The sequence below is a fragment of the Mus caroli genome, unplaced genomic scaffold, assembly GCF_978045245.1.
Source record: "Mus caroli unplaced genomic scaffold, Mus_caroli_1 scaffold_14, whole genome shotgun sequence".
Classification (NCBI taxonomy): Eukaryota; Metazoa; Chordata; class Mammalia; order Rodentia; family Muridae; genus Mus; species Mus caroli.
This window is the reverse complement of record NW_028227269.1, coordinates 18,399,250-18,420,326: the sequence shown is the minus strand read 5'-3', so window position 1 is coordinate 18,420,326 and position 21,077 is coordinate 18,399,250. Positions and strand designations below refer to the sequence as shown.

At 46.9% G+C, this 21,077-nt stretch overlaps 1 pseudogene; it reads right to left on the bottom strand.

Moving 5' to 3' along the window:
• Positions 1–5,743: 5,743 nt before the first annotated feature.
• The window catches only part of LOC147001151 (hippocalcin-like protein 1), a 58,307-nt pseudogene continuing 42,973 nt past the window's right edge, over positions 5,744–21,077 (bottom strand).

Sequence of the window (21,077 nt, the reverse complement as noted above, 5' to 3'; positions counted from 1 at the left end):
TCTCTTAGCATCCCTCTGCCATTCTTCAGGTCCCAGTTCTGGCGCCAAACTGTTGGGGGCTGGCCAGCAGCCCGCAACGTGAACGGTTCAACTGAGATGGCAGCTCGAGCTGAAAAGAGAGGAAACTAGACGGGGAGAAAGAAGAAACGGAGCCAAGACAGGTTCTGATCAAAGCTCTATTTTACTTGTTCAGACACTCAGTTATAAAGGAAGGGTGAGGGGACCCGATTCCCGCCAAGCAATCTCAGGGTCCAGTAGCAGAGTGAGCACGTGTGTCGCTCCAAACAAAAAAAGCGCACGGTCCAGCAGTAGGCGAGGCAGGACGAATGAGCAGGAAGCTCCACCCCTGAGCAAACAGGTTCCAGGCTGGGTGAGGGGGAGGCTACAACAAAATAAAGACCAAGTTAAAACAACAAAAATAACAACCACAAAACAAACAACAACAAAATCACCAAGTTACCTAGGGTAAAAGCTTCTTTTTCTTTTCTTTCTTTCTTTCTTTCTTTCTTTCTTTCTTTCTTTCTTTCTTTCTTTCTTTTTTTTTTTTTGTGACAAAGTTTCTCTGTGTAGAACTTGCTCTGTAGACCAGGCTGGCACCAAACCCACAAAGAGATCCACCTGCCTCTGCCTCTGCCTCCTGAGTGATGGGATAAAAGGCCTGTGTTGCAGCCGCAGCAACCACCACCCAGCCGCAGCAACCACCACCCAGCCCCAGTTACTTTTCTCTTAGCTATGATCAAATACTTGACAAAAGCATCTGCAGGGAGTATTTGTTTTGGCTCATAGTCTGAGAGTCTGACTTGGTGACAGGCATGAGACAGCCGGTGGCACTGTTTCTTATCAGGAAGAAAGAGAATGCTACTGTTCACTTTTAGGGTCTTCCCACACTAGATTAACAAAAACTAGAAACCCCCTCACAGATATGCCCAGAGGTTTGTGTATAGGTGATTCTAGATTACAGCACATTGATAATCAATGCTGTCTTAGTCATTGTTCTATTGCTGTGAATTGACACCATGACCAAGGCAGCTCTTATAGAAGAAAGCATTTAACAGCTTCAGAGGTTTACTCCATTATCATCATTGGAGGATGGGGAGGGAGGGGGTGAAGCATAACAGCACACAGAGCACACAGGCAGATGTGACACCAGAGCAATAGCTGAAAATTTATGTCCTGATCCACTGGCCATCCTTTTTTTTTTTTTTTTTGGTTTTTCAAGACAGGGTTTTTCTGTATAGCCCTGGCTGTCCTGGAACTCACTTTGTAGATCAGGCTGACCTCAAACTCAGAAATCTGCCTGCCTCTGCCTCCCAAGTGCTGGGATTAAAGGAGTGCGCCACCACACCCAGCTTTCCACTGGCCATCCTGATCCACTGGTCTAGAGAGATATCCTTGGCTTGCCATGAGTTTTGAAACCTCAAAGCCAACCCCAGTAACATACTTCCTCCAACACCTATTAATCCTCTAATCCCTTCAAATAGTGCCACTGTCTAGTGACTAAGTATTCAAAAATCTCCATCGGGATTGATTTTATTCAAACCACCATAGACACTAAACATCAGGCCTATTCACTGGTCACTCCCTCCCATCTGGAATGACTACATTTACTTGCTTGACTCTTTGGTGACACTTAAGATGCAGTCTGAGAAGGCCATCTCTCCCTGTGACATCCTTCTTCCTATGGCTGAGCTCAGAGGACAAACAGGAGAAAGGGTCAGAGATGGTATAAAGCAAGAAGCCAGGGATCTCATTTGAGTTACTGAGGCCTGTCTCTTAACAGCTATGTTGCCTGGAAACCCTTTCCTCCTTTGAGAGACAGCACTAAGGTGTGATCTCACCAGAATAAATAAAGCCAGATTCCAGTACTAGCAAAAGTCCTATTTCTTATTATTGGCCCCTTTGTCTGCAATGCCTGCCTAGTCCCCCTTACAGAAACAGGAGTTACACACATCCTACCCCCATTTTTACCCTGGCAGTGAGGCTTACAGTTCCCACCTGGGCTCGGCCCTTGCATCCTGGTAGATGTGGCCATGACTATGGTCCAGAGATGAAGATTGGGTATAACAGAACTGTAGCAGTAAGGGCCTGGCTAGAGGCTGCAAACCATAGAAACATCCATGATGTGTTGAAGACAGTCAGAATGAATCTATGTGGACAGCTTGGCTCCCAACCAGTGGGGACCCCTGCCTGGTGTGTGTTTCATGTTTCAACCTGCTCTGGTGTGGCACACACAGTGATGCTCTTACTGTGACACTGGCCATGATTTAAGGAGCACTAACTGGAAATATGTCTCTGAATAATTCTGCAGTTCTAGGCTCTTTCATGCTGAATCTCCATGGCTCTGAGGCCCACAAACTTGCATACCTATGCCGTGCTCACACAAGTGTATTTGGCTCCTTCAACAGCCTGGCTTGTGCCCTCTCCAGGGAACTGAGGGGAGGCTCAGTGTTTGCTCTCCTTCTGGCTCTCCTGTCATGTAGAGATGATCCTCACTCTTGCTGTGACCTTTTGCAAATTCATCTGGAATAACAAAAACCCTAGGATAGCAAAAATTCTTCTCAAGGATAAAAGAACCTCTGGTGGAATCACCATGCCTGACCTAAAGCTTTACTACAGAGCAATTGTGATAAAAACTGCATGGTACTGGTATAGTGACAGACAAGTAGACCAATGGAATAGAATTGAAGACCCAGAAATGAACCCACACACCTATGGTCACTTGATCTTCGACAAGGGAGCTAAAACCATCCAGTGGAAAAAAGACAGCATTTTCAACAAATGGTGCTGGCACAACTGGTGGTTATCATGTAGAAGAAATCGAATTGATCCATTCCTATCTCCTTGTACTAAGTCAAATCTAAATGGATCAATGAACTCCACATTAAACAAGAGACACTGAAACTTATAGAGGAGAAAGTGGGGAAAAGCCTCAAAGATATGGGCACAGGGGGGAAAATTCCTGAATAGAACAGCAATGGCTTGTGCTGTAAGATCGAGAATTGACAAATGGGACCTCGTGAAACTGTAAAGCTTCTGTAAGGCAAAAGATACCGTCAATAAGACAAAAAGGCCACCAACAGATTGGGAAAGGATCTTTACCTATCCTAAATCAGGTAGGGGACTAATATCCAATATATATAAAGAACGCAAGAATATGGACTCCAGAAAATCAAATAACCCCATTAAAAAAATGGGGCTCAGAGCTGAACAAAGAATTCTCACCTGAGGAATACTGAATGGCTGAGAAGCACCTGAAAAAATGTTCAGCATCCTTAATCATCAGGGAAATGCAAATAAAAACAACCCTGAGATTCCATCTCACACCAGTCAGAATGGCTAAGATCAAAAATTCAGGTGACAGCAGATGCTGGAGAGGATGTGGAGAAAGAGGAACACTCCTCCATTGTTGGTGGAATTGCAAGCTTGTACAACCACTGTGGAAATCAATCTGGCGGTTCCTCAGAAAATTGGACATAGTACTACCAGAGCATCCCGCAATACCTCTCCTGGGCATATATCCAGAAGATGTTCCAACAGGTAAGAAGGACACATGATCCACTATGTTCATAGCAGTCTTGTTTATAATAGCCAGAAGCTGGAAAGAGCCCAGATGCCCCTCAACAGAGAAATGGATACAGAAAATGTGGTACATTTACACAATGGAATACTACTCAGCTATTAAAAACAATGAATTTATGAAATTCCTAAGCAAATGGTTGGACCTGGAGGGCACCATCCTGAGTGAGGTAACCCAATAACAAAAGAACTCAAATGATATGTATTCACTGATAAGTGGATATTAGCCCAGAAAGTTAGTATGCCTGAGATATAAGATACAATTTGCAAAACACATGAAACTGAAGAAGAACGAAGACCAAAGTGTGGACACTTTGCCCCTTCTTAGAATTGGGAACAAAACACCCATGGAAGGCATTACAGAGACAAAGTTTGGAGCTGAGACAAAAGGATGGACCATCTAGAGACTGCCATATCCAGGGATCCATCCCATAATCAGCCTCCAAACGATGACACCACTGCATACACTAGCAAGATTTTGCTGAAAGGACCCTGATATATAGCTGTCTCTTGTGAGACTATGCCGGGGCCTAGCAAACACTTAAATGGATGCTCACAGTCAGCCATTGGATGGATCACAGGGCCCCCAATGGAGGAGCTAGAGAGAGTATCCAAGGAGCTAAAGGGATCTGCAACCCTATAGGTGCAACAACATTATGAACTAACCAGTACCCCGGAGCTCTTGACTCTAGCAGCATATGTATCAAAAAATGGCCTAATCGGCCATAACTGGACAGAGAGGCCCATTGGACATGCAAACTTTATATGCCCCAGTACAGGGGAACACCAGGGCCAAAACGTGGGAGTAGGTGGTTAGGGGAGTGGAGGGGAGGGTATGGGGTACTTTTGGGATAGCATTGGAAATGTAATTAGGGAAAATACCTAATAAAAATGTTTTAAAAAGATACTGCTACTTGCTGGGAGACCCCAGAGCTATTCTGGAGAGTATGCCCTATCCTGCACATAATCACCTGCAGCTGGTTCCAGCCTCCAAGGATGAAATGGCAGGAATGGGCCTCCCCCACTCCACCTTTATAAGTGCATTCGCAATTAAATATTTGAGCCTTGATCAGAACACTGTCTTGGCTCCATTTCTCTCTCATCCGCCTAGTTTCCCTTTCCTTAATTGCTGGCCTGCCACTCAGGTGTACCCCGTCCATGTGAGCCGCTGGATGGCTTGCAAGATTGCTGGGTGACATTAACCAAGGCACATGCCCTTTTTTGTCCTGAGGGACTGTTTCTGTCTAATATCTAAAACACCTTATAGCCAACAGCACCTTTCTCCTTGAGGTGAGGTGGGAGCAAAGACAATGTCTGGCCAATCTCAGAGTCTCCAGTGCTCACCCAGGACAGGTGCTCAGTGGGTGCTTCCTGAACATCATCAGACGGTCTGGGGCTAAGTCTACAGGTTCTGTGGCTTTAAGCAGGAGGGCCAATGGCCTTGCTGTGTGTGGAGCCCACTGAGTGGAGAAAGGCTGGCATGGACTCCTCTCTGACTTAAATTCTCGCTGTTCCAGACATTTAAGGACTTTCCCCATGTCTACCACTTATCTGCTTTATCCCCACACTCACTGGAGAGTGAACCATAAACAGGGTGCTTGGGGAAACACAGGACACTAACAGACCTTGGTTTATTTGATCATTTTAATATGTCAGACCAATCTAAAGGAAGGACGGAGCACACAGGAACACCTGTGTTTGCAGGACGGAGGGCAGATGTCCACAGCCCTGGGCATGCATGCATCTCCTGTGTAATTAGGCAAATGAATACATAAATACCACAGCACAGCCAGACTTGGGGGTGGGGAGAATCACAAGCCACAGAGGACCATGCTTTAAGGTCAGTCAGAGGCTTTAAATACAGGGGCTGAACCTTCTCACTTTATACAAAACATATATATTAAAAGTAAGGATACCATGGTATATACATGCAAGCAACTTTGGTCAGAGAAAGTAAACAAGGGAGGTGGAGCCATGCACAGGAAGGGCTTACCTGTCTGCTCTCCATGTTCTTCATCCTCACAAAATCAGCTGGTCTCGGTAAGATACTGAATTGTCCTGTCTGGTGTCCTTAAGGGCCTCCAGGCCCTCTGTGGGCAGGAAAGGAGCCCTACAGCTGAGAACACTTGAAACCTTGGAAGGAACCAGCCTGGACTGGATGGGGAGAGACATCTATCAAATCTGATAGAGGAGGGAGCTGCATCCAGCCAGACCAGGTGAGTGTGATGTGCTGCCTGGACCCAGGTCCCGAGAGAGCAGGAGAAATCACGGAGAAATCCACTTTTGCAAGCAAAGCTGAAGATGGCAGGTCAAGCCTGTGTTTCTCATAACTGTGTAAAGCCCATTCCCCTCAGAACTGGCTAGCACTGCTGGGATCACACTGCAGCAACTGGACAATGGATGGTCACTCTTGGCACCTTTGTCGAATTCTTCCAGGGACATTTTGCCTGAGGAATGGAAGAGGGAGACTTAGGATTAGCCAGTGCTCTGGTTAAAGTCTGGAACCCTCTGGAAAATGGACAATGTCTAGTCTCCACAACCACCGCCACACACACACACACACACACACACACATATGGGGACATATGTCATTTTCAGGCACACATGTGGTCAGAGGACAACTTGTAAGAGCTGGGTCTCCTTTCAAGGTATAGGTAGTGGGGACTGAGCACTAGTCATGAGGTTAGGTTTGGTAATGAACTCTGGGGCCTGATGTAAGCTGATAGCCCCACCTAGAGGCCTGGAGAGCCACCACGATCTGGGGCAACTGGGAGACAGGACAAATTATGGCTGCAGGTCAAATTACATTTCTGTTACTGTGATAAAAATCCCCTGACTAAAAGCAACTTAAGGGAGGAAGTTTTCCTTGGTTTACTTCTAGGTTACAATTCATCACTTCAGGAAGTCAAGGCTTTAAAACCTCACAGGGCAGAAAGAATAGAGGTATGAGCACCTGGCTCATAATGAGACTCTGCACTTCTTTTCTGATACTCTTCTTTTCCCTTTATTACACTGTTCAGGGCCCCTGTCTAGAGAATAGTAATGGGGTTTCCCGCATCAATTAACCACCAGCACAACCCCCAACAGGCATGCTCATAGACTGCCATGATCTAGATGAGTGGTTCTCAGCCTTCCTAATGCTGTGACCCTTTAATGCAGTTCCTTGTGTTGTAGTGACCCTCAACCATAAGATTATTTTCACTGCTACTTCATAACTGTGATTACACTATTGTTATGAATCTGAATAGGAAAATTTGTGTTTTCTGTTGGTCTTAGGCCACCTCTGGGGAAAGTTCATTTGATCCCCCAAAGGGGTTGGAACCCGTAGGTTGAGAATCACTGATTTAGATAATTCATTAAGAATCTTCTGGAAACTATGCTGGGGCCAAACAAACACAAAAGTGGATGCTCACTGTCAGCTATTGGATGGATCACAGGGCTCCCAATGGAGAAGCTAGAGAAATTACCCAAGGAGTTAAAGGGATATGCAACCCTATAGGGGGAACAACATGATGAACTAACCAGTACCCCGGAGCTCTTGTCTCTAGATGCATATGTATCTAAAGATGGCCTAGTCGGCCATCACTGGAATGAAAGGCCCATTGGACATGCAAACTTTATATGCCCCAATACAGGGGAATGCCAGGGCCAAAAGAATGGGAATGGGTGGGTAGGGAAGTGGGGGGGGGTATGGGGGACTTTTGGGACAGCATTGGAAATGTAATTGAGGAAAATACGTAATAAGAAAAAAAGAGATATCAAAAAAAAAAAAAAAGAATCTTCTGAGCTGAGCAGTGGTGGCACACATCTTTAATCCCAGTACTCAGGTGGCAGAGGCCAGTGGATCTCTGGGTTCAAATCCAACATGGTCTAAACAGCAAGTTCCATCACAGCCAGGGCTACACAGAGAAACCCTGACTCTAAAAAACAAATCGACAAGCAAAAAAAGACTCCTCTAGCGCTGGGAGATGGCTCAGCAGTTAAGAGCAGTTGCTGCTTTTTCAGAGGGTCCTGGATAAAGTCCAGAGCATCCATAGGGCGGTTCCCAATCATTTGTAACTCCAGTTCCAGGGCGACCCAGTGCCCTTTTCTGGCCTCTAACATATTACACAAACATACATTCAGGTAAACGCTCATGTAGAAAATAAATACTAAATCTAAAATAAAATAAAAATTAAAATCATTAAAAAAAAAAGAATTCTGAGGTGATTCTAAACTGAGTCAGGTTGACAGTTAAAACTATCACAGCGCCCCCTAGTGTAGACTCTTGTCAGCTTCGGATGTTGAGAGCTATCCACCTTTGCTGTCCTATTCTTGTCCTATTCTGTACCAGTTTCTCTGACAGCCCAGACTTCTCATCTCTTGAGTGCTAGCAAGTGGCCCCTGGCTTACAGGGCAGAGTATGCACTCAGTGGCCTCCATTGTGAGACACAAACAATTGGACAAGTGCACAGTGGGGACACGGTCTCCACTCTGAAACTGGTGAAGGTCCTGGCTTTGACAATCAGAAACAATGGCCCTCCATGTTACGTGTGCCACCAACATAGTGCTACTTTAGACTCACATCCACACCAGTGGGCTTATCCCCATTTCACGGAGAAGAAAGCCAAACCTGGGAAGTGGGCAAGCCCCAGTTTGGTCTGTTGGAACACAAGCCTCCGCGTCATAGTACACAGAGAGTAAGAACACTTTAGAAAATGGCTGAAAGGCAGCACCAGGCAATAGGCTGCATTGCTTTGTGTGTGGACATGTTTTGAAAGCATTTCCTTGCTGTCTGGAAAGTTTTTGCTGTCTACAGTTCCCTGGAGCCTTGAGTCCCACTGAGCCTGGTCCTCAGCTCACCTGCACAGAGCACTGGAGGCTGTTCACTGCTCTTCCCTATGCATTAGCTTACATTCAATCTCAGTGCGACCTGGGGAGCCTTTCATGCCTTAATGCTGCATTTCCTGTTGGAACAAAACCCAACCAGTCTTGGCTCTACAAAGCCACAGAGGGGCAGAATTAACTCAGCATGCAGCTACCTCACCCTTGCTGAGGTCCTGTGAGAAACTCAGCCAAGGCACAGCAGGACCTCTCACCACGTCACCTCCTCCTGAGACCTCAGAGTCCTAGGTAAGATGAGGCTCAGTGGCTTCTATGTTTGATGAGCCCCATGAGTATCCAGGGTGCCTCACATCTCAGGATGATGGCCTGGACGGCCTCTCAGAATCCCAAGACTCAATGCCACTTGATTCAGTGTCTCACCTCTCAGCCACCAGTATGACCTTCCTCCCCTCCGCATATATACTTGTGGAAATAGTAAGACCACTGTTTCTGTCAACATGTGTGCTGGCTAATTTTATGTCAGCTTGATACAAGTTATAGTTATCAGGAAAGAGGGAGCCTCAGTTGCGAACGTGTCTGCTGGAAAACCTGTAGGGCGTTTCTCTCTCTCTCTCTCTCTCTCTCTCTCTCTGTCTTACTACATCTCTCCCTCTCTCCCTCCTTTCCTCCCTTTTGTTTTGTTTTGTTTATTGAAACAAGGTTTCTCTGTGTAACAGCCCTGGCTGTCCTAGAACTCATTTTTTAGACCAAGTTAGCCTTGAACTCACAGAGAGCCTCCTGTCTCCTATGAGCTCCGATTAAAGACATGTGCCACCATGCCTGACCAGAGGGTATTTTCTTAACTAGTGATTGATGGAGCAGAGTCCAGCCCATTGTAGGTGGTACAACTCTGGGCTAGTGATCCTGAGTTCTATAAGAAAGTAGGCCAAGCAAGCCATGGGGAGCAAGCCAGGAGGTAGCAACCCTTTCATCATCTCTATATCAGCTCCTGCCTTCAGGTTCCTGCCCTGTTTGAGTCCTGCCCTCACTGCTTTTGATGATGAACTGTTATGTGGAAACTATGAGTGAATAAACCCTTTCCTCCCCAAGTTGCTTTTGGCCATGGTGTGTCATCAGAGCAATGGAAACCCTAACTCAGACAACAGGGATGAAGCCTACAGCTCAGAGGGTCTACTGACATGCCCATGGTTATAGAACCCTAGGAAGGGTGCAGGATGCAGGCTAGGTTTACCTGACCCTGAATTCTATTCTCCCTCCCTCAATCAAAGCTGAATGAAGTGGGCTAGAAAAGGGCAGGACTGAATAGGGTTGAGGGTATATCCCAAACACCTCTGTGCCATCAACAGTTTCACAGGCTCATCTACTCCCCTCTCCCCACCACGACCCCCTCTCCTAATCCCCTCCTCCCACCCCACACTCTAACTTCTGCCATGTTTCCTACCTTCATAGTTTGTGTCCATCTGCCTGAGTATCTTGTCTGTTTGCTTCTCTGTCGTGAACTCGTCCTCAGGCATCTTCATCACGGAGGACACCATCTTGTAGATGGCCTGCAAAGGGGCATCTGTGACTGTGCTCTGGAGGATGGAAGGTGGGTTATGGTCCTCGCTCAGCTAACCAAGGAGCATGGACAGGGCAGAGTCAGGACCCTTCTCTCATCAGAACAAGTCTCACAGACAAGGTGCTAGGCAAAGGGAGCCAGGAAAGTTTAAGTGACTTTCAAGAGCACAGGATACAGCTGGGGCGTGGAAGAATGGAGGGCTCCTTGGTTCAGAGTAGAGGGGAGGTTGTGTGGCAAAGCATCTGTCTGAAAGGAGGATCTTTGGTGGGGATCTGGGAAATCCTGGAGGGAAGGTCAAAGGGGAAATACATTGAGCCCTGCCCACCCATGGGTCCTGAATTTGCAGATTCAAAAAACTACAGGTGGGAAATAGTCTAGAAAATGAAACTGGAGGTACACAGACAGTTTCTTGTTATTTCCCAAATAATACAAATTATTATTAACATCTATAGCCATTGTATTAGGCACTGTATATAACTACTTTACTTATTTTATGGATGTATGTAATTATTTATTTGGGGGAGGTGATCTCATGTGGAATCCAGTGGACAACTTGTGGAAGCTGGTTCTCTTTTCCTACCATGTGGGTCTTAGGGATCAAACCCAGGCTGCCAGGCTTGGTAGCAAGCACCTTTACCCACAGAGTCAGCTCACTGGACCAAATACAGAGATGGTTTAGAGCATGGAGCAGGACTGATGCAGGGTGCACATAAGCATCACTCCTGTAAAGAATTGACTGCTGACTCATCCTTTAGTGTGTCATTCTGATTTCTATAGGAAGCCCTATAGACAGCTAATGTGTGTGTATGTTATACATGTGTGTGCAGATGAACACCCACCCGTGCAAAGGCCAAACAGGAATACCGGTGTTCACAAGATTCCCTTTTCTCTCTCACTGAACCCGGCCAGGGCTTACCACTGTAGCTAGGCTGCCTGCTCAGCAAGCTTCTGGGACTTACTTGTCCCCTAGTTCTAGGGATTCAGGCATGCTCAGCCACTCCTGACTTTTCCATGGGTATTGGGATCAGAACTCATGTCCTCATGGTGGGTATCAAGTGTTCTTCTCCACTGAGCCATTTTCCCAGTTCTTGCTTTGACAATTCTTAATCACCTATCTGAGCCTCAGATCTCATTAGAGGTTGAAAATAAAAAAAGACCCGTTTTATAGAATTGTGTGAATAAACCTGATGGATAAGCTCAGCTGGGGCCTGATGTCCAGCAAGCAATCAATAGATGCTTGGTTTTTATTGTTACTCTCTGCAAAGATGCAGTTTTTTAGTACACCAGGTAGCAAGTGGGCAGAGGAATGACCTGGTGTATGGGGCCATGGATGCGGGTCCTGGATGCCTGCACTCCCCATGCGTCAGGCCCTGTCAAGTGCAGGTACCTGCACTATCTCCAGCATTTCGCTGCAGCTCATGTAGCCATTGCTGTCTAGGTCGTACATGCTGAAGGCCCACTTGAGCTTCTGTTCCAGCTTGCCCCGAGAGGTCATGCTCAGAGCAATGATGAATACTCGGAAGTCGATGGAGCTGTCACTGTTGGTGTCACAGGTGTGGAAGACATGTTCAGCGAACTTGGAGGCTTCTCTGTAGGGGAAGAAGTTGGCCTAGATCTTGAAATTGTCCACGGTCAGGTGGCCAGTGGGACAGTCATTGAGGAAGTCCTTGTACCACTCTTGAGGCTCATGGTCGGTGAACTCCCTGTGTTTCCGCAGGTCCTGCAGCACCTCAGGACCCAGCTTGCTGTTCTGCTTGCCCATGGCAGCTGGCAGTGGAGACAAAACCTGCAAGGTCAAGACACAAAGTGAGCTGTGAGTACCTGAAACCCAAGTCTGGCTTCCTATCACACCCTACGACCATGCTGGCTAAGCAATATCCTCTGTATGTCCAGTGACTTCCATTACAGCAGTGGTTCTCAGCCTTCCTAAAGCTGCAACCCCTTAATATAGTTCCTCATGTTGTGGTGAAACCCAAGTTATAAAGTCATTTTCGTTGCTAATTCAAAAATGTAATTTTGCTATAGTTATGAATTATAATGTAAATATCTGATATGCCAGAGGGTCTTAGGTGACTCCCTGTGAAAGTGCCATTTGATCCTCAAAGGTGTTATGATAACACAGGTTGAGATCTTCTGGGCCAGAAGAACTCAAGACCATGATAGTGCAAGTTCTGACTTTTAGCATTTCCAGGATGGCTCTCCTCAGGAGGTACAAAATGGTTCTATATAACAGGGCAAAGCCCAGAACACTCTAGGAAAGACAGAAAGGATATCTTTTTATGGCTAAATACAGTCTACTTGGAGCATGCATGCAGAATCATAGTATAAGGGGACAGGGAGAGGCAAGCTAAAATCAATGGAAGGAAGCTTTGTCAAATGTCCTGTAAGGGTTAAACAAGAGGCAGGATTGAGACAAACCCTGAGCTCATAAGCTTGGGGCAAAGGGGTCTCATGGACCCAATCCTGACTCTTCACTTTGAACAGCTCGTTCTTTTTCTCGTGGGGGACCCGGTGCGTTTGTTTCCTTTACACAGATACAATTGCTGATGCTGCATAGTAAATAAATCCTGCCTGCATAGACAGATGTTAGTGGTTCACATTCCTACCTAACACAGCTAGGGTAAATTTGGAACTAGGTTGACACCCATCCTGAGTGGACTCAGGAATGATACCAGAAAACGGAAACATGGCTTTGGCCCTTCAAAGTTCAACTTCATGCAACCCTAATTTTATAAATGACATTTAAAAACCCCATTCCTACCAAGATTTCTGGGTTAATCTGGGTAAGTAGGGTTTCATGGGGACCCAGGTATTAAAGCTTTGAAGCATGTTGACAGTAGGCTTTTAGACCCCCCCAAGACCTCCCTGTCCCCCTCCATATAATACTGGGACAAGTTACAAGCACGTGCCATGCTGTTTTAACCCTAGAAGAGACACCTGAGAACATTATGAGAGTCCCCACTCTTTATTATGCCTATGAGATATTGTTCTGCCAGGGAGATCTAGAATTGGCATCAATTGGTTGGTGAATGTCCATGTGAATGTTAACAGCCGAAACAGCCCCCATGGAAATTCAGGACTGTGCTTCACTGGCCAGCACACCCCACTGCAAGGCCCAAGTGTGGGATCCTGCAGTGATTGGCCACTGGACATTAGTACTCGTTCACTTCGCTACCTCAATTTGGTTTCTTTCTTTCACAGTAACACACCTGCATAGCTCAGTTATTTTTGAAATGTGTAGAAGAACTAGTGTGGGTGAGTCTCCTCTATCCAAGTCCCAAAGGAAATCACTCTGAACTTCTCAGAGGCTTATGAATTCTATGCACTAGGTGCTAGGTCCTGTTAAGGAAGATGAGATATGCACTCAGTATTACCTGCTACCGCCCCTGTCTTCTTCACCTCTTTTCCAGGCTGTTAGCTTTCTATGTACAGATTTTATTTACTTATCTACACGACTAGGAGATATTTAAAGTTCCTTGTCCAACACAGACATATGGCAGCTTGATATTGCCTTTCAATGCACACATTTACTTATCTAAACACGTCCTCCCCTGTACAAACAACCAACTCAAATGTCCACAGTATCTTGATCAGAAATAATCATCAACTCAGGTAGCTGGGTGCCACACATCTGTAATTCCAGAACCGGAGGGTGGAGGCAGGATTATCAGGAGTTCAAGGTCATCTATGACTATATAGCAAGTTCATGGCCAGCCTGAGCTACATGAGACCCTGTCTAAAAAAGTTATATCAAAAGAGAGAGCAGGAAGGCCAGTAGTGGTGCATGCCTTTAACCCCAGCACTCAGTGACAGTGAAGACAGATAGGAGTTCAAGGAAGGCTACCCTGGGCTACAGAGCAAGTTGTAGGATAGCCAGGACTACACATAGAAACCCTGTCTCTCTCTAATAGACATACACACAGACACACACACACACACAGAGAGACTGAGAGAGATAGAGACAGAGAGAGACACAGAGAGATCTACAAATGATAGAAGATTATGCACAAGGGCATGTGGTGATTGCTGCCATCTGTTAGAGCAGGTCAGATGGGTTTGTGAGTGGAGGCCTCCCGTGGAAGAACTTACTGGAAAGGTAAAGTTGACTGAAGTGGGGAATTGGCTGGATGGACAGGTACCTTGTAGGACCTTTTGTCTTGTTTTCCTTTGTAATTTTATTTATTTGTTTTCTGAGATAGGGTCTCATGTAGCTCAGGCTGGCTTCAAACTTACTATGTAGCTGAGGACGACCTGCACCCTTACCTTCCTGCCTCCCCTGTCTAGCAGTCACAGGTGTGAGCCACAAAGCCTGGCTCATCTGCAGGCTTTTTGTTGTTGTTGTTGTTGTTGTTTTAGAGACAGGGTTTCTCTGTGTAGCCCTGGCTGTCCTGGAACTCACTTTGTAGACCAGGCTGGCCTCGAACTCAGAAATTCTCCTGAGTCTTCCTCCCCAGTGCTGGGATTAAAGGTCATTTGCAGTTTAAAAATGTCAAAAATTGTCCATGTGTTCTTTTCCTTTTTTCTCTTTCAAAGCTTTAAGAATATTTATTTATATAGTATGTAACAAATGTTTTTCTTCTTATATAATACATTGTGAGATTGCCTGGTACCTGCAGAGGCCTGAATAGTATGTCAGATCCCTGGAACTGGAGTTACAGAAGTTGTGAGCCACCATGTGGGTGTAGGGAACAGGACTGAACTGAGGTCCTCTGCAAGAACAGCAAGAGCCCTCTCTCCAGGATCCCAGTCCCCTTAGATTTTATTTTCTACTCAAAGAAGAAGCATCCCCAATTCACAGTGGTCCAGCCTCAATCTCTTGACTGGTGGCATGTCTAAGAACCTCTGAGTTGATAGAACACTATAGGCTAAGCCCTGTCTGGGAGGGGCTTCAGGAACAAGAAATGGAAACAAGCCTTGGCCCTGGCACATAGCTCTCATCCCAGCAGTCAGAAGGCATTGGCAACCAAATAACTTTGAGCTCCAGGCCAGCCCTGTCTACAGAAAGAGTACCCTGCCTCAAAAACAAGAAACAAAACTGAAAAGGCAGAACTACGGTCCTGGAGGGCCTGCATAGAGGGATGCAGGCCCTCTCAAGACTGCCCCCCCCCCCCAGTGATGACGGACTGCCAGATCCTCTCTTTTCTTGCTACACGCACTTCCTACCTCACAGCCTTGCTTCTACCAAGGTTTAGTGTCTTGAAAACTTCTCCAGCCACAGAGTCTGCCCTAAGAGGACAAATGCGACTGCTGGTGGCTGAGGGGTCACCACAGGCCTAGGATAAGCACACAGATGAAGAGCTCTCCATGGAGCCCACTACCCAGGGCTCTAATTCACACCCCAACACAGCGTAGGAGCATATCATGACTCTTTGGGAAGGGATATAAATACCCTAGTTTTATTGTAGGTAATTCATTTTGGAAACTCAATTAACAAGACACATTTAAAATTGAAGCCCCACTGGGAACACGGAAGTGGAGGTAAGAATAGGGTAGCCAACAGTGGGAAGGTGGTACACCTGGTCATGTTTGGTCCAAAGAATCCCTTAGTAGAGAAGGACAGGAGATGCAAAAAGAGATGTCTGGGGACAATCCAGTAATATTGATGGAGAAGGAAGGGAGAAAGGAGGGGAGGAGGAAGGAAGGAATGAAGAAGGAAGGAGGAAGGGAGGGAAGGAGGGAGGGAGGGAGGGAGGGAGGGAGGAAGGAAGGAAGGAAGGAAGGAAGGAAGGAAGGAAGGAATGAAGGAAGGAAGAAATGAGGGAGAGGGAAAAGGAGGCCAGGGGAAGGAGAAGGGAACTGGAGAACCTAGAGGAAGGGACAATGAGCTGCGCCCAGGATGTGGCTACTAGGATGTTACTGTCAGAGGCAGGCCCTCAGGAGGCCCTCAGGCAGGAGAAAAAACTGTGAAACAAGGTGAGCAAGAAACCCCAGAAAAGAGGGCAGAATTTGGGGTGGTAGTATTGGAGAGAAAAGACCTAGACCCGGTGAAGCCATGTAGCTCCAAGGCCCTCACCACTGAACCATTCACACAGGCAAACTTACAACATGTCTCTGGCCTGTAGTTCACTTAGAAATGTCACCCATCAGATATATCTTGCTAACCAGAGAACTGACCATCAGAGTGCTGCAGAACCTCTCCTAAGTGAGCCAGGACCTGACTCCAGGTTACCCGGCTATGGGATTGTACTGGTATGACAGTCCCAGAGAGGGCAATGTGGAAACAGCTGCATTGCCACCATAGCTAGCCCTGTGCTTGTAGCTCCTCTTCATGATCAACAGCCCTGCACCCCACAGCCTTGCCACAGACCCTTGGTTTCCAGCTCACACATGCAGCATCCACTCACCTCATTGAACACACATCACTGCTGTGTCTGTGATTTATCATCTAACGGATGCTACTAGAATGCCAAACTCCTTGTACCTGCTCTGCAGATATCTGCAGGGAGGAGGCTGCAGTGCAGACAGCCTTGGAGGTGTTGGAGGAGAGGCTTCATTTCCCTTATTTCCCATTCCCTTCCCAATGGCTTGAAGATCTGCTCATTACCAAATATTTCAAAGGAGGGAGCTACAGAACACAGGGCTGTGCCTCTGCCCAGCCTTTGCCTCCTCCCTGGTATCAGGCTGCTAATTAGAATGCATGCTTTGCATCTGTTTATGGCATTCTTGCTGTTGTGGTTATAGTACACACACACACACACACACACACACACACAGATGGCCTTGTTCTCAGGATGTACTAATACTAATTTGGAGGCAGGAAGAACTTTGACATAGCTAGCATCCAAGCAGATCCCGAGTGACTCTCTGTGGATGCAAAGTACAAGGCATAAGCATCAGGAGGATGGAGACCACCCGGGAACCTTCAATCCATGTTTCACGGCTACCCCCGAGGTGTGGGGGTTCATGGGATGTAGAAAAGGGAAAAGGAAGGGTCTGAGCCTCAGGACCTGGTTCTGAGGAGCAATGGCTTGAAGATCTGTTCCTGCATGCAATGTCATTCAAACAAAGGGTGGTGACAATAGGAATGTGTCTGGCCATCTTAAGCACCTGGGACCAATGGCATAAGAAGTATGAGATAAGGAGGAAGAGAGAGTAGGATTGACCCTTTTCTGAAACTCCAGTAAAGAAGGGCTCTATGGCCGGACGTGGTGGCGCACACCTTTAATCCCAGCACCCGGGAGGCAGAGGCAGGCGGATTTCTGAGTTCGAGGCCAGCCTGGTCTACAAAGTGAGTTCCAGGACAGCCAGGACTATACAGAGAAACCCTGTCTCAAAAAAAAAAAAAAAAAAAAAAAAAGAAGGGCTCTATGTAAAGAAGCCTCAGTCCTGGAGGGACTCCATGGAGCATAGTCCTCCTGCCCTGCCACGTTCCACTACACCCAGATGGGAAAACACACCTATACAATGCTAAGTGCTGCTGAGACTCTTGAATATCCAGCAGCTATCCCTGAGCCATAGGAACTCTCAGACAGTGCAGTCAGTGACAGTGAACCCCCTTCCTCTCCAAAGGGGACAAGGATTCAGTACAGATGCTTGGGACAGAGAACCAACAGTCATAGAGCAATCTAGCCAAAGAACCCCCAGGGAGGACAAGAAAGCAGGCTCCCAGCAGCAGAAAGCCCCCCACCCCCACCTTAGCCTCCTTCTTGACAGATACACTCCGTCACCTGGGAGAATAGATCACCAGAGAAGCCCATACTTGAGCAGGCAGTCAGGACCTGCTCCAGTGTTTTCCAGTCTCTTGGGTTCTTGAAGTATAGATGCTTGAGTCATGCTGGATTGTGGTCCCTACTCTCAAATGCCCTGCACTACAATGGCACATTTCTAGGCAGGAGAACTAGGTGCTCTGGCCAATAGATGGAATTTAGAGTCAAAACTGTAGGCCCGGAGGGGATGTTGGAAGAAGACAGAGCCTCCAGGGAGTGGTAAGCGGTCTCACGTGGTTCAGCTAGGAGTTAGCAGAATGAGTCTCATCGAGAAAGAAAAGACCTAGGTTAGAGCTGGGCTCTGTCCTTTGGGTTTTGATCTATCCTGGGCCCCTTCCCTGCTAACATCCTGAGAGGCAATGAGTTTCCAAGGTACGTTTATCTGGTACCCAAAGAAGCTCCTGGCCAATACTGTGGCTGTCAAAGCCATGATCTCTTAATGCTCACTTTCATGAACCTGCTAAGTGGAGCCCACAAATGCTGGCGGCCTCATAGATGCTTCCTGGCACTTGGCCATAGATGCCTAACAGAGACCTGGATAAAATATTTAATATGAGGGACCTCATTTTAGCTCTCCTGGAGGCACTGAGACAGCAGCAAAGATGTGTGATGGACTCAGTGGTACACACCCCATTATCCCTCTGTCATTCATTAAGCAACTGAGCCAGCCTTAGTGATGTTTATTTGTCTGGGGGAAAAAAAACCTGACCAAAAAAAGGAATGCAGTTACAGAAAAATCACTGTGCCAGCTCCCCTGAAGAAATACCTACCTAGCCCTGGCCATGAAACTAACCCAGGCTTCATTGATCAGACAGCCCTACTTTCATCTTTTTATGGGGGAGGAATGAGGGTCCATGGATCACACAGCTACCTCCCACTTGTTTAAAGCACTTCACATTCTAGCAGGGATTACATCTGACATACAACAGCCTTGGAGCATCAAGGACATGTTATTTCACAGTAATGGGAATTGGGGAAGGGAGCTAACAGCTCCTACCCCTTCTCCCAGGGTCTGTTATGCTCTTATTGTCCTTAACACACTGAATTGTAAATTAAGGAAAGAGCAAACAAGTACCTGGGAAACTCTGTGAAAATATTTAACCTGAGCATTGTACTGCTAGTAAAAAGCTTTGCTAACAGCACAGTTGTTCTGTCGCTGGGAAAGGCTCTTGGGAGCTCCAATGTCCCATTAACGACAGCTCAGTGCTGGCTAGAAACACGCATGGTACAGTTCATCCCACCACACAGCAATCTCATCAGTCAGACTGCCAAACTGCAAGGACTGCTAGACATAGACCCTGGAGGGAAGGTGATGGGAGACGTGGGTACCAAAACCCTATGAAGTCCTGGACTCAGGAGAGACTGGGCGCATCCTCTCTGAAGTTGAACTTCAACAGACCATCTGGACTTGGCTTATGGAGAGCCTGTTCCATGTCAGGTGGAACGGAAGGTGGCAGGGGAAAATCAGCCTCAACTGTGCTCTTCCTTACAGTGACCGGCAGAATATTGTTCCTCTTCCTCGTCCTCCTCATCCTCATTTTCGTCTTCCTTGTCCTCGTCCTCCTCCACCCTGCTGTAGGTGAAACTCAAACAGCCTTAGCCTCCACTTCAGTGCAGCCCTCTGCAGAAGGCCATCACCTGAAGGAGATGCACCTGGAGCCACACAAGCTGCACTGAGGCTGGACAGACACTAGAGGGCAAAGGCTGGCAGATTCCCTAGCCCTCTGCACACACCCCTTTCAATTTCTAAACTAGGCAAGAAACCATAGTAGGTCTAAACCAGAGCTTCTCAATGGGTGGGTCCCAACTCCTTGGGGATTGCAGGACTCTTCATAGGGGTTGCCTAAAACTATCAGAAAGCACATATCTATATTACAATTTGTAACAATAACAAAATTTACAGTTATGAAGTAGCAATAAAAATAATTTTTTGGGTGGGGTGACCATGACATGAGGAACTGCATTAAAGGGTCACAGCATTAGAAGTTTGAGAACCACTAGTCCAAACTAAGTAAGTCCTTAGGGTAAAATACACAGTTATTGGGCCTGCTTGGAATACAATGGGTTAAATTCAAAGGCTGTGGACATTGTTCACCCCGTTTCTCTTATCTCTTTCCATGTGGTTGTAGGAAAATCTCATATTATATATGACTGTCATCATATTTCTTGGACAGCGCTGGGCAATACCAAGGACTCTGGAGCTGATGCCACCACACAGGGATCCTATTCACAGCAATTAGCATCCTATGACATCACTTTACTCACTGATACCAGGAGAAAGAGATAATGTGTTCCCATCCCACAGTCCTCCTCAGGTCCACAGACCTATCCTGCAAGGGCTACCTTGGACCTCTCTGGAGAAGCCAGCTATAAGGGACCAGAAGCCTGAGTCCAGCCAGGGAGGCAGAGGCTACAGTGAGAGAGGTACTCTCCTCTTCTGAGTGGGACAACAGCCAGCCACCCAGTGAGATCTATGGGAGGGAGACTAGAGTGTTACTGCAACCTCAGCCTGCCATCTGAACCATAGATCCCATGTCACAGTACTAGTCACTGCAAAACCATCCTGACTCCCAAGCCACATTCCAGGAGCGCACACTCCCAATTCCCCAGAGCCTAAATGACTGTTTAAAAAAAAAGGCAGCAGAGCCATTGAAATAACTCCCTGGGAAAAGGCACCAGGCACCAAGCCTGATGACTTGAGTTTAAGCCTGAGAACTCACGTGGTAGGAGGAGAGAACTGAATCCCAGAGGTTGTGTCCTCTGACCTACATTCACTGGATCACTTGCCCACCACACACAAACTAATCCATATGCATAAAACTTAAGCAACAAGGTAAAAGTGCAATGTAAAAGGAGAAAGAGGGGCAGCTGGCAAGGCTGCATGGAAAGCCTCACCCTACACTGACAGACCTCTCTCCCTCTGCTCTTTCCCAAGCACGAGAGGCCCCACAAGAGTTGGGGAACCAGAGAAGGTGGAGAAAAGAACAGGAAATCCCCAAGAACTTTTTATTAACAGAAAAAGCTACTGTAACAGGATGGGAGCCATGTGGGTGACTCTCCTCACCAAGCTAGGCTCATCTGGGTCACACCAACTCCAGTCACCCAGGAAGCTCCTACTCACACCCTGCAGGCTACTCAGACACAAACATCCCACCACTCCTTGGGGGTGGATTTCCCAGACTCCATGGTCACTCTCCCCAACATCCCGAATGGAATTTCTGACCTTCTCTTAAGACTTACACTTTTGGGACATCATTACTGTGTTTTTCCCCTCTTTGGGCCCTGGTAAATATGTTTCAGCCCCAGGGTCTCTGCATCTGCAGATCCTCCACCTCTCAGCCCTTCTTGCTGTCTGTTTCAGAGAGGGTCAGTCCTTGGGTGTATGTGCTTCTCTTGGAAGAGGCCTCTAGGAT